Source organism: Myodes glareolus, chromosome 21, assembly GCF_982192425.1.
Source record: "Myodes glareolus chromosome 21, mMyoGla1.1, whole genome shotgun sequence".
NCBI classification, from domain to species: Eukaryota; Metazoa; Chordata; class Mammalia; order Rodentia; family Cricetidae; genus Myodes; species Myodes glareolus.
Window position 1 is genome coordinate 57119998 of NC_142046.1, and position 12429 is coordinate 57132426.

The following is a 12429-nucleotide window of genomic DNA, read 5'->3' on the forward strand; positions in this document are numbered from 1 at the left end:
AAGCATGTGAGGTTTAGGGGAAGTTGTCCTTTGGCAGGGGGTGCATGTGTGCACATGCAGAGTCACCACCAAATCTGTCCAGCAGGCTGGCAGGAAGGCTAGAGAAAGGCTCCCCGCAACCGGAAGCACTAGGGAACACTGCAGCCCTCAAGAACTCGTTGTTTCAAAGAAACTCATGTTTCCTTTGCTTTTCTAACAATGCCCCTTGATACTATAAAAATCATGAATTTGAGCTTTAAAATTATATTTTTGGGTTCGAGACATGGATCAACAGTTAGGAGTGTGTACTGGTCTTGCAGAGGGCTCAAATTCTGTCCCAGCACCCACATTATAGCACCTCAAACTTCCTGAAACTCCAGCATCATGGCGGATCTAATGGCTCTGGCCTACATTGTAACTGTATTCACATGCGCATTCCTCCAAACACACACATGTGCACACACGCACGCACGCATGCACACAATATAATTACATATATTTATTTATTTATTATTTCTTGCGGGTTCCCCCTGGGAGATGTGTGGGCACGTGAATGCCATGCACGAATGTGGAAGTCGGAGGACAGTTTTATGGTTGGTTTTCTGATTATGTGAGTCTCAGCGACAAACTCAGGTCATCAGGTTTGGTGGGCGGCAAGTGTCTTTACCCACACTTCACTGGCTTTGATACATCTGTTGTAAAGACCACTTTCTACCTAGCCGGTGGTGGTGCACGCCTTTAATCCCAGCACCCAGCACCCAGGAGGCAGAGGCAGGCGAATCTCTTGAGTTTGTGGCCTGGCCTACAGAGTAAGTTCCAGGACAGCCAGGGCTACACAGAGAAACCCTGTCTCAAAAAGCCAAAACAAACATCAAGCAAAAGGCTCACTTTCTTAAAGGTAAATTTAAAAAGGGAATGCTTATTTATATGTTTAAATTTGCATCAAAATGAGAAACTCAGGATTTGCCAACAGCTGGGAGAAGACACTGGTCAGAATTTTCCAATTGATGTTTGATTCGTTTTCTATCCTGGAAGCCAAAATGATGTCCCACCAAATGTAAGATAATTGTTCATTTTGATTATGTGAGTGATTTACTAACACAGGCTAATTTACTAATAATTGCTGAATAATTATATAGTGTCAAAGCTGAATCTTCTCTGTGAACCAATACAATGTCAAACAATGGATAATTTTGCCTCTTGTTTCAAGCACAGTTAGAGTGGCAAGCCCCGCTTCTCCTTGCTTCTCAACAGCTATTTGTCATAATTGCTCCCATTGTAAGATGGAGGCACCTCAGCCTAGGCTTAAGACCCTTGCAAACAGGGGGTCACTGGGGATTCAGCACCAGGTGGGATGTGGAATGAGGGAATTTATCACGGGGGGGTCGTCTTCACACTTGTGGGAGATGAAGAAGTATAAAAGGGCGGTCGAAGGACTGGAGACCACAAAGGTAAGGGAGTCCAAACTGGCTGGGAAATCAGACAGCTGAACGCATCCTGCTATCAAGGGGCCAATGAAGGGACCAGGGGCCACTGCAGACATCTCCAGAAAGCTTAGGCACCCTGTGACCGCCACCTCCTGTGAGTCTCTATGAAGTCTGTTAGCTGGCTTGTGGTCCTTCCATGGATCACACCCTGAAAGGGGAGGAGTGAGGGCAGAAACTCTCATCCATTTTTTTTTTAATTCATCGCAAAAGGCGTTTGTCTTTTGCTACTCTGAATCAACGAGGACTTGAGATGCAGTGTCCGCTATGTTGTTTTTGCCTCTGAAATATCCTACAGCCCTATATTTCTGCCCATAGTGACAAGTAGAGACTTGTAAGCACCCAGGAAAAGAGAGCCATCACTTGAAGAACAATCCAGCCCAAGCCCAGCATTCTGACGTCAAAGCATGGGATTTCTTTCTCTGGCACACTCCAAAAGGGCCAGACAATTCACTGGCCAAATAGCTGGGTCAGTCTCACATTTCCTCACACACGAGGCTCCGGGGTTGTATCTCTCAGGGAAGCCTTAGCAAGCACATCAGCCTTCAAGCAAACCCAAGCCAAAATAGCACCAAATAAAAACCTTCAATGAAAGTGGATGTGTGAGCTGGATGAATTGATGGTGAAGACGGTGTTGACTCACAAAGAGGCTCTGTTCATTTGCATGTAATGGAATTACAGGATTAATAGCACTGGGTATTTAAGAACATCCTTATCCTTCTTCACAGAAAAACATCCCTCTCCGAAACAAATAAAAGGGGTGGATTCCGGGAGTAGAGGTCCTTTTAGCTAACGTCTGACTTATGACTAAATCCAGCAAGAATATACATGTAAAGAAAACGCTACTCCCTGGCACTTTCCAGAGCAGTAGCACAGCCATAGCTGGGGAATGGTGAAAAGCCCGTTCCTCATATGTACACATCTCTGTCAGTGGAAGAAACTGCCTTGAGACGTGGCTCTGTGCACATCCAGCCCGCTTTAATCCACCTGCCATCCTAGATGGATGGTGTAGTACCTTTACATCTTATTTGACTGTTAGCAAGACAGGCAGGAGACGTTTCTGATGGATAAAATTTGTTTGCCCAAATAATGCTATGGACAAGGATGGCAAACATGCATGCTTTCTGATGAGTAACTGTAAGGTGTGGGTTTTGGTAACTCCCAAGTCCCCTGATAGTGTCTGATTTGCCAATAGGGGTTATGGGAACATTTTTGAGAGGACATCATTAAGTGAAGACTCGGAGTTCTCTTGTCTCCCGTGCTCTGGTATTTTTCATGTATGCCTGTGTCTGTGTGTGAAAGCTGTTTGAAAAGTTTTGGCCACTGGGAACGAGATGGAAAAGGGAGCTATGATGAAGTGAAGTTTGGCAACCTAATGGCTCCCTTGGGGAGACGATCTTCACACGGAGGAAACTGGGGTGAGCCTGCCATGTGTCACAAGGTCCAACATTTGTTATTTTATGACAGTTGTTACTCAAGATGGAAAAAGTTAATCCCCCAAATGAGACAGGAGATACAAGAGCAATTATCTGTAGACAAGAGTGAACATAGCTATATTGTATCAGCACAACTGTGAAATGCCATCACTACTATACCAGTAGGGGGCAAGATCTTCAGGGAACCGTCCCTCTTTAAAGGGCTCCCCCTCTCCTGCCCCATCCAATTCAGAACAGCTAGAGCCTCTAATAGTCCCCGTTTGTCCCAGTTCTCTAGCTTTGTCCCCTTGAAGTTGTTGATGACAGAAATGTCTTGATACAGGGACATTCTTCAATTATCCCTTTATAGAAGAAACGTCTGTGCAAATATTTAAACTACCTCGTCCCTCCGTGCAAATTTGCCTTTAGATCAATCTGGTCTTGGACGCATGCCAGGAATAGTTTAAACATGGAAGTTTCTAGGTGGGAAGGGGTATACTGCACCGACACTGCGGGGCTTTGCCAGGGGCTTGGAGTTGTTGGTTCTTCCTTCCACACACTCCGATTGTTCTCCCCCCCCCCCCCCGGGACTGGGAGTTCGCGGGACAGTCGGCACATAGTGTTTGTTTATAGAATGAGGCCTCGGAAGGGCTCCGAGGGCCAGGGGCTTGGTCTTACTGAGCGGAGGCCGCCAGGCTGCGGTTCCCGGCTGAAGCCCTTTCCCACCGCTCCCTGGCCTGAATGCCGCAGTCTTTCCGGGCCTCTCCTCTCCAGGCCAGGGCTCACACCACTGCTGGACTGGACTCGCGGGAGGGTCACTCTGTCCTGAGCAGGTTCTGCCGGGTGACCGATCCCTGTACCCCTCGGGTTCACGAGGACGCCTGCCCGGGACCAGATAGACGCTGGAGCCCGCCAGAAGCGGGTGCGGTGGGCACGCAGCTGGACAGCCCCGGGCCCGCGGGATCGATCTGGTCTGGCGAATGAACAGGAGCCGGGGGGCGGGGAGCCCGGAGCGCCGCCCCGCCAGCGCGCCCCGCCCGTGGGAGAGGAGGGGCTGCGGCGCGGAGGACCACTGGAGGCGCCGCGCGGCCGCTGCTGTCCGCGCTGGAGACCGCAGCTCGGCGCAGGCGGCGCCGGTCTCTGCGCCTCGGGAGCCTCCGCCAGCCAGCGCGCCGGGCGGAAAGCACGGGCCATCTCCCACGGCGACCTACCGCTCGCCCTGCAGGTAAGTGTTTCTCGGCCTCGGGGTGGATACCTCGCGTCAGCCGCGCGACCCGGGGGCATTGTGCGCGTCCGGAGGGCCGAGGACCCTGGCGATAAGCTGGTGGGCAGCCGCAGCCCCAAGCCCCCGAGGCATCGCGGTCCCCAGAGGCTCCCAAGCTGGGCAGTGCGGAAGCAGAGGAGGCCGAATAGGTCCCCGGTGAGGCCAGAGTGGGAGGGGGTACTGGTGTCACTGTCCCTGCTCGCCGCCCGCCCTCCCTTCCCGCGGCTGCCCGGGAATTCGGCTTCCTGGTACACGCATCCTCCCCGCCCCCCGCGTGCAGCTCTGCACCCCCTGTGCCCGCACCCTCAGGCCGGCTGGCTGGGAATGGAAGTAGGGGCCGAGAGGACTGATGTAATTGTCGGCGGAGAACCGAACCGGTGCGGATGAGAGCGCCCGCGCCCGCGCGAGCTGACGCCTACGTTGCACCTTTCAGGGAATCCGGGGAGCCGCGGGCAGTGGCCGGGCAAGTTGTGCAGCGGGTTTGGTTGTGCGCGTGCACTGCGGACTGCCCTCGTGGGCGCTCCTGGCTACCCCAGTCTAGCGTCCCTGCAGCCCTCCCTGCAGCCTGCGTCCACGCTCGCGGCCCGAGCTACCTTCTCCGGTTCAGATCGGGACAGGGTTTGCATTGCAGTCAGGACGTGCTTCCCCTGCGTCGAGCTTGGAGCTGCCCGCAAATCGAGTCGCCGGGGACGCTTGGGGGAGGAGGGATGGGAAACCTGGGGAGGAAGCTGCGGAGAACTAATGGCACCCGCAGATTTATAAAAACCTCTTGTGTGTGCACACGCACCGCAAGCCACGTTTTAAGCTGCTTTGGAAAGTTATGGGCAGACACTGATTTTGTGACGATTCTGTAATCTTTCTACCTGGAAGGTTGGTGAAACTAGAGACCTAAAGCTGGGGAAAGCATTACATAATGGACATGAAGCAAAAGACAGAAACTAAGCGGATTTACCGGTTTGCCAAATTATTTCTCGCTTCTGGACAGAAAGTTCTATAAGGCTTTTTAAAAATAATTTCGATTTTGAAGTCATTGGGCAAGATTTAATAAGTCACATATTATATTTTATTGCAATTTCTCCTGATTAACAAAATATATTTTGAACATTTTTTCTTAAATTGAAAAATTGCATATTGATTGGTAGCTATGATACTGAGTTAAGAAATGTATTCTTCAAAGGAAATTAAATTTCCCACTTTAAGACTATTAAACTTCGCTCTCCTCTATCTTAGTTTTTCATGTGTATCTATAGATTTCCCTTCTGCGCTCCCATTCCCCCTTTGCCTTGAGGCATTTCCGCAGCTTTGGATACTGCGAGCTCACGATGTTGATATTCCTATCTAGTGTTACAGCATTGCAGGTGCAAAGACCAATAATAAATGAATCAGAAGACCTCGCGGTAACTCTGGGAACGAGCAGGTTCCCAAGGTCGAAGGGAAGATGCTGTGTAACTCAGCTATAATCACCTACAGAGAATGTGCATGCCTCATTGGGTTACAAGGAAGGCCCTGATTGGTGGAATTATTCCTGACATTGGCTTCCTGATTTAGTATATTTTACCCAAGTAAATATTTTTTTAAGTTAGCAGGATATGTTGAAATGTAAAACTTTTGCTTTTTACCAACCCTAAAACCACTTGCTTTTGGCCAGATTTTCAGTTGTTGTGTTGGGAACTTAATTATACATTCAGTGGCTGGATTGCTTTTGGGGAGACTGCTTTTTAAAATGGTGATGAGTTATCAGTTGTATCTTTGCTTTTAATATCTTGTAGTTCTGTTGGATTCCACAAGATTGTGTAACAGATGTTGTCTTATCTCTAATTGAACCTCATATAAATTTTACTCTTACTTACGTTAATATTACTCCAGTGAGAAACAGAGTTTGCCGGGCGGTGGTGGCGCACGCCTTTAATCCCAGCACTCGGAGGCAGGGGCGGGCGGATCTCTGTGAGTTCGAGGCCAGCCTGGTCTACAGAGCGAGTTCCAGAACAGCCAAGGTTCAACAGAGAAACCCTGTCTCGCCGCCCAAAAAAAGAGTCTGTCCAAGATGAAGTGTTTCTGGTGACAGGTTTGTTCGAGTGCTATCGATGAAAACAGACTCATGTGAAACTAAAGTGGACAGAAGTTTCATGTGGTCACTCATGAAGTTATGAAGACGAGGGAGATTTCATTTTATTACGCTGCTTGGTTAACTAGGATCCTGTGATCATTCCGTTGATAATTTGTCAGCAAGTCCCTGCTCTGTTGAAGACACTGGTCTGCATTCTGTGGGAGGTATAAAGGATTCCCCTGCCTTCATGAATAACTTTTTTTGTTGTTGTTTCCTGAAAATGTTAAGTAATATTTATACTTTAAAATCCTGGACAAAAGAGTTTTCTGTTTATGTTTTTATTTTTATTTTGATTCGCTCCCTCCACACTGTATCGCCATGCTGTGTGTAGCGGTCGCTGATTGACTCCCACCGCTGTGCAGTATTCCGTCTGTGCCCTGTAACTGTGTTTGTCTGATCTGCAGCCGGTGGCCCCTTTCTTTTGCATTAAAAAAAAAATTGCACTATTTTTCCTGAGGCATGCGTGTAAATGTTTCTCCTGGGCAGATGCCAAGGGATAGGATTGCTGGGTTGTAGAGTGGTGAGTGTCCGAATTCCAAAATATTGTCATGTCTATCTCAAGATTGCTGTGCTAGCTTACCCGCGGAAGCCAAGGAGACAAGCTAACGGATAAGCAACTGCAAAAACAAACAGCAACAAAATCAACCAAACAAAAACAAAAAACAAAACAAACCAATAAACACACAAAAAACAAAACAAACCAATAAACACACAAAAAACCAGTTTTTACATACATATTCTGACATACACTTTTTTTCTTTCTTTCCTTGGGAGGAAGGTTAATGTTCATCACTGGTTCAGCGGGTAAAGGCCTGCTGCAGATCTGATGACCTGAATTTTATCTACAGCATCCACGTGGAAGGGAAAGAACTGCTCTCATAGGGTGGCCTTTGACCTTTCGACTCAAGCTGTGTCACATGTGCCTATAAACAGACAGATGAACAAACAAATAATCAAAATGTTTAAAAAGGGGTGCAGTTGTCTTTTAGGAGGATCAGGGAGGTGACTACAGGCGACGCATAGTGATCTTACTCAGGTATGGTGATGAATTCATACATAATCATTATATTTTTAAAAGGCAAAGCAGAGGACCTTGGAAGAACCGCTGATGGTATTTTAAAATTCTGGGGGAAAAGACTACAAGGTCAATAGCACGCTCACACAGCAGACTTTCGTGTCAAGACCCAGAAGTCACTTAAAGGACAAGAAGCTGTCCCTTTGTATAAGCATGAATTGCCAAGAGTTGGTGAAGGACATTGGCGGGAAGGATGGGCAGGAAGTGGTCCCACTGGGAGGAGAACCATGTAGAACTGTGGAGATGTATGGCCATGGAGGAGGGAGACATCGACAGTTTTCCAATAGTGAGATACTCCAGATGCCCAAGGGATGATGGGTAGAAGGTAGGAAGAGAGGTTCAGGGCAGGAACCCTGGCTGTCTGAGAGTTCTCAAGTTCGGAGAAAATGAAAAAGGGTTCATTTTAAATTAAAATTATTAAAATGATCTAGGGCTTGTGACCTTAGATAAGTCAGAGATATTTGGCTAAAGGAACTAGAGAGGTTCGGGTGGGGTTTCAGATGTTGAGTATGGAGTTAGTCGATGTCACACACGTGAACACATGACCTTGGAGCTCTGAGGATTGGTGAGGACCCTCGGCACTGAAGGTTGGCACCCCCTGAGGTATCTGAACAGATGTGGGAAGGTCAGGGACAGTGACAGAGGACTCGTTTGTATTGTCTGTCTGCTAATGTAAATGCAGTAGACACACTAAGATTGCGTGAAGTGTCAGCATGGATGGTGACATTGATTCAGAGTCGAAAGCGTCCTGGGCTTACCTGACAAGCGCTGGATGGGAAGGCAAGCCCTCCGCGGTAGGTAATGCGAGGGTGGGGCGCGTACTGCACATCCGGAGTGAGGATGCTAATAACCACCTCACAAGGTCTCCGATAATGTAGTAGGCTCAGGAATAGGGACCTTTAGGTTTGCTTTCCTCTTGTTCCTCATTGAATATTGCCAAGCACACACGCATACGTGTATTTTTTTTCTCATTATACCTCCTTGACAAATATACAGCCGCCCTCTGGAGTTCTGTCATAAGAGAGTTGTTCTGTCTCCTCTGGAGGCAAGGATACCAGCTTTTGATTTAGTCCTTTGTTCTGTTTTGTTTTGACAGGTCCTCTCTACAAAGTTCAGTTTGGTCTTGAACTAACGTGGCCCAAGCTGACCTCAGACTCAAGATCCTTCTGCTCCAGCTGTAAGAATATTAAGGTTATCGTCATTTCTAGACTGGGCGTTCTACTTAGGAGGCTATTTTGGGATAAGATATAATGTCACTTTGGCTGCATGTCACTGTGACAAACGCTATAAACAAAAATCCACTTAGGGAGGAAAGAGTTGGTGTGGATTCTACATCTAAGGCACAGTTCATTGCAGAATAGGAGCTAAGCTGGAGTTTGAAGCACAAAACTCGGAGAAGTGCTGTATGCTAGCTCACTCACAGGTCTGTGCTCTGCTCAGCTTTCTTGTATAGCCTAGCGTCATCTGTCTAGGGATAGTGCTGCCTGCAGTGGGCTGGCCCCCCTTGCACCCATTAATGATCAAGACAGTCCCCCACAGACATCGCCACAGACCAGTCTGACCTAGGTAGTTCCTCAGTCGAGACTTTTACAAGTTGACAATTAAAACTAGCTGGGACGTTTGCCTTTTGAATGCTGTTTTCAAATATACGAAGAAAATATTCAGGCAGTAGAAATAGTCGTGGTTTTGTTGATGCCTGAATGACTCACAGTCAGTTGGCCCATAGATGTTCAAGCTTACAGGGCTGTAAACAGTGTCTATACAGGAGGCAGGGTGTTGGCTGGTTAGGCAGAGTGCTTGCCTGCCCTGCACATGCAGAGTTTGATCTTCAGTGGTGCAAAAGGCAAAGCCAAACCAAAGGAAACACACACTCAAAAGCCGTTCTGTCAGGGCCTCCCATTTTCCATTAAGAAAAGGAGGCCCCACACTTAACTCCGTGAAGCTCAGCCCTGCACATAATGCCAAGAGAAGGTCCGGCAAGTAATTTAATTTTGGTAGTGAGGACAGGAAGTAAAGCCTGTCCCTTAATTAAGGAACCTTAAGGGTAGATGAATAAGAAAGTGTGTCAGGATTAAGATTTTAACCCTTCTCCTGACATCTATTTATGTATTTATTTATATATTTCCTCTCTGTCTTCCTTCCTTTTTCTCTTTTCTGACCAGAAAATGAAAAATGTGTATATATAGATTTTAGTGTTTACTCTTTTTTTAGATTTATTTTAGTTTATGTGTATGAGGGCTTTGCGTGCATGCTTGTATGCACACCCCAGAAAAGCCACGGGATCCCCTGAAGCTGGAGTTATGGATGGTTGTGAGTCGTCACGTGGGTGTTGAGAATCAAGCCAGGGTCCTCTGCATGAGCAGCAAGTGCTCCTAACCACTGAGCCATCTCTCCAGCTCCAAGAGTTTGCTTTTTGGACAACCATCGCCCTATCTTTTGTTCAGTAGTGGGAAAGCACAGCAGAAAGCTCGGTCCTCTTGTGTTGGCTGTCTTGTCTCATTTCCTTGGCATCCTCCCGGTCTGTGTCAGCGTGCACTGGGACGGACATGGACCTTAGTGTCTAGGTTTTGCCTTGCCTTTTATTGAGGCACCCTTTCTGTGGCCTTGAGACAGACCTATTCATCTTTTGAAACCTGCTAGAGGAGAGAGAATAACACCCATTTATTTTTAGAATCCTCTCCCCCCAGAAGACAGACCAAAAATAAACTTGGCCTCAATTTCTAGCGGTAGGTGCTACTTCACATGCCCTAAACTAGAGATAAGTTTTATTTAATTATTTATATTGTGGTGCTGGGGATAGCACCCAGGACCTTGTATGTTAGGTAAGTGCTCTACCACTGAGCTACATCCTCAACTCCTTCTTCTACATTTGAAGAAGCTACTCGGATGCTCTAATACATAACACAACACAGTGTTAGCCCACGTAATATATTAGTTACCTAAGTATCTAAAAGAACATTGAAGTAAACATATTTCGTTGTGTGTTATTTCTGGAGATGAGACTTGAGAGTCTGGTTTTATTTTAAATTATGACCATATTTTTGCTTTCTGTTTATCCATAGCAGCTAGACAAGCTTTTGCATATTCTCACCCCATCAGGCAGCACAACTGAGCAGTGTTGATCGTATAATTTCCCAAGAATAGAGAGAGTGGCATGGTTGAATGGCATGTGGATTGTGGAAACACATTAATGTATTCTTTTTGATTCCAGTAAATTTACAGTTGAGGCAAGAGCTACAGAATATGAGAGAGAGAGAGAGAGAGAGAGAGAGAGAGAGAGAGAGAGAAGGAGGGAGAGAAGGAGAGAGAGAGGGAGAGAGAGAGAGAAAGAGGGAGAGAGAGAGAGAGGGAGGGAGAGAGAGAGAGAGAGAGAGAGAGAGAGAGAGAGAGAGAGAGAGAGGTCTGCAAGCCAAGCAAATGTAGGGCTTATGTCAAAGTCCCCTCGGAACACGGGAAGAGGACAGTGTTGACTCCCAGAGTAGCAGGTAATGTAGCGGAAGGTCAGCAGAAGGGGATGGAGGTGACTGTGACCTCACCTGTCTCTCAGGATGTGCCAATGGGGAAATAAAAGTATAGCCCTCAGAGACCATGAAGATCAGGTCTTTTGGAAGCCACCTGTCTCTCCATTAAAGTAAAATCTTTAAATGTCTTAGAGACTGTAAAAGAAATAAGATTATGAAAAAAAAACAGATGTAGCTCTGTGTGAGGGATGGTCACCAATCTAACAGGCAGAAGATAAAATGTATCATATCAGAGACTGCTCACAGTGTTCCTAATGGCCAAGGAGCTCCCGTGTGTCAAGAAGAGAAAATGACTGATAGCCTAATAGAAAAGGACAAAGGAAATGAGGAAACTATTCATTTCACAGAAAATTAATTAGAAGTGGCACTTATTATAAATACAAAATCATGCTTTCTTCATTAGGGGAGAAATTCAAGCTTCCCTTGTTTAATTTCTTGTATCGGCAAAAATCATAACATTTACTACTTTATGGCGGCAAGGCTTTCAGAAACCGGTGAGCATCATGCATTGTGGCTGGGTGGACAGAATGGCAGGTGCAGTATCCAGGGACAGCGTCACTCACAGTTTCCAGCCTTGTGTGCTCTGTGGACCTCAGCGGGTTGCTCTAGCGCTCCACTTTACAGGATGAGTTTGCACAGAACTGTATTATAGCATTGATTAAGGAAAAGTGTATAGGAAGTTATCATCCTGAACTGGTTAAGCTGAGCAGTGGTGGTGCACGCCTTTTGTCCCAGCACTTGAGAGACAGAGGCAGTCAGATTTCTGTGAGCTCAAGCCTAGCCTGATCTAAAACCCTAATTCCAGGACAGCCAGGGCTCTGTTTGAAAAATCAAATCAACCAAGCAAACAAAAAACTGATAAATAGTTTGGAGCAGAAACAAAATTAGGTAGCAGTGAAAGCAAGATCACCTGACACAATTCCGTATGCAGAGATCTCTAGGCTGGAATCACAGGAACAGAAGAAGACACAGGTTAGAAGATGACCCGTGTTAAATATGGACTCAAGTGCACTTTGTCTTGCAACTGTAAGGCTGTCCCATAAAAAACGAAAACTACAATTGCCTCTTGAGAAGCAAACATGGGACTGGGGTGAATATGTGTGCCCTGCTCTTCCTTTTAGATTGTTAAGTACAAGGATGTATTTTCTTTCAACTGATAAAAGCATTCTAGAGGATCGTTCGCACTGATCAATTTTGTTGCGTAGCTGTCTGCAATGGGATTCTTTGTAACTTGGGGATGGGTCTCTTGCTGGGAACACGTGCTTGTGTGTGTCCTTTGGAACAGGACATGCTTCTGTTCCTTCAGCCACTGGTCATTGCCCGTTCCATACTAGTCCTGCCTTAGACTCCCCTGCCTTCCACAGCCTCTCCCACCCTTCACAAGTCCTGGTGCTGTCCCCTCTCTTCCCTACACCCTTAGCTCCCTGTCCTCTGTGCTCCTCTGGTCCAAACTTTGTTTTGAAAATGGAATAAGGTTTTGAAAGCCCTGAAGCTCTCTCTTGGCCTTGTCCGTGTTGCTATGCTATTTCCTGGCATGCTGGAGATTGAACCCAGGGCCATGCCCATGCTAGGTAACCACAGTAT

At 46.9% G+C, this 12429-nt stretch overlaps 1 protein-coding gene across 9 annotated transcripts in view; it reads left to right on the forward strand.

The window, feature by feature from the left end:
• The first annotated feature begins 3963 nt into the window (after window positions 1-3963).
• Window positions 3964-12429, forward strand: part of Osbpl6 (oxysterol binding protein like 6) — a 174432-nt gene continuing 165966 nt past the window's right edge. For 6 of the 9 annotated variants that reach the window (XM_087900080.1, XM_087900079.1, XM_087900076.1 and 3 more), the window contains exon 1: window positions 3964-4103. The gene's annotated coding sequence lies outside the window, so the exon portion shown is untranslated. Of the gene's footprint in view, window positions 4104-6207; window positions 6414-12429 lie in introns of all 9 variants that reach the window. The other 3 variants (XM_087900084.1, XM_087900085.1, XM_087900077.1) reach the window with 2 other exon arrangements.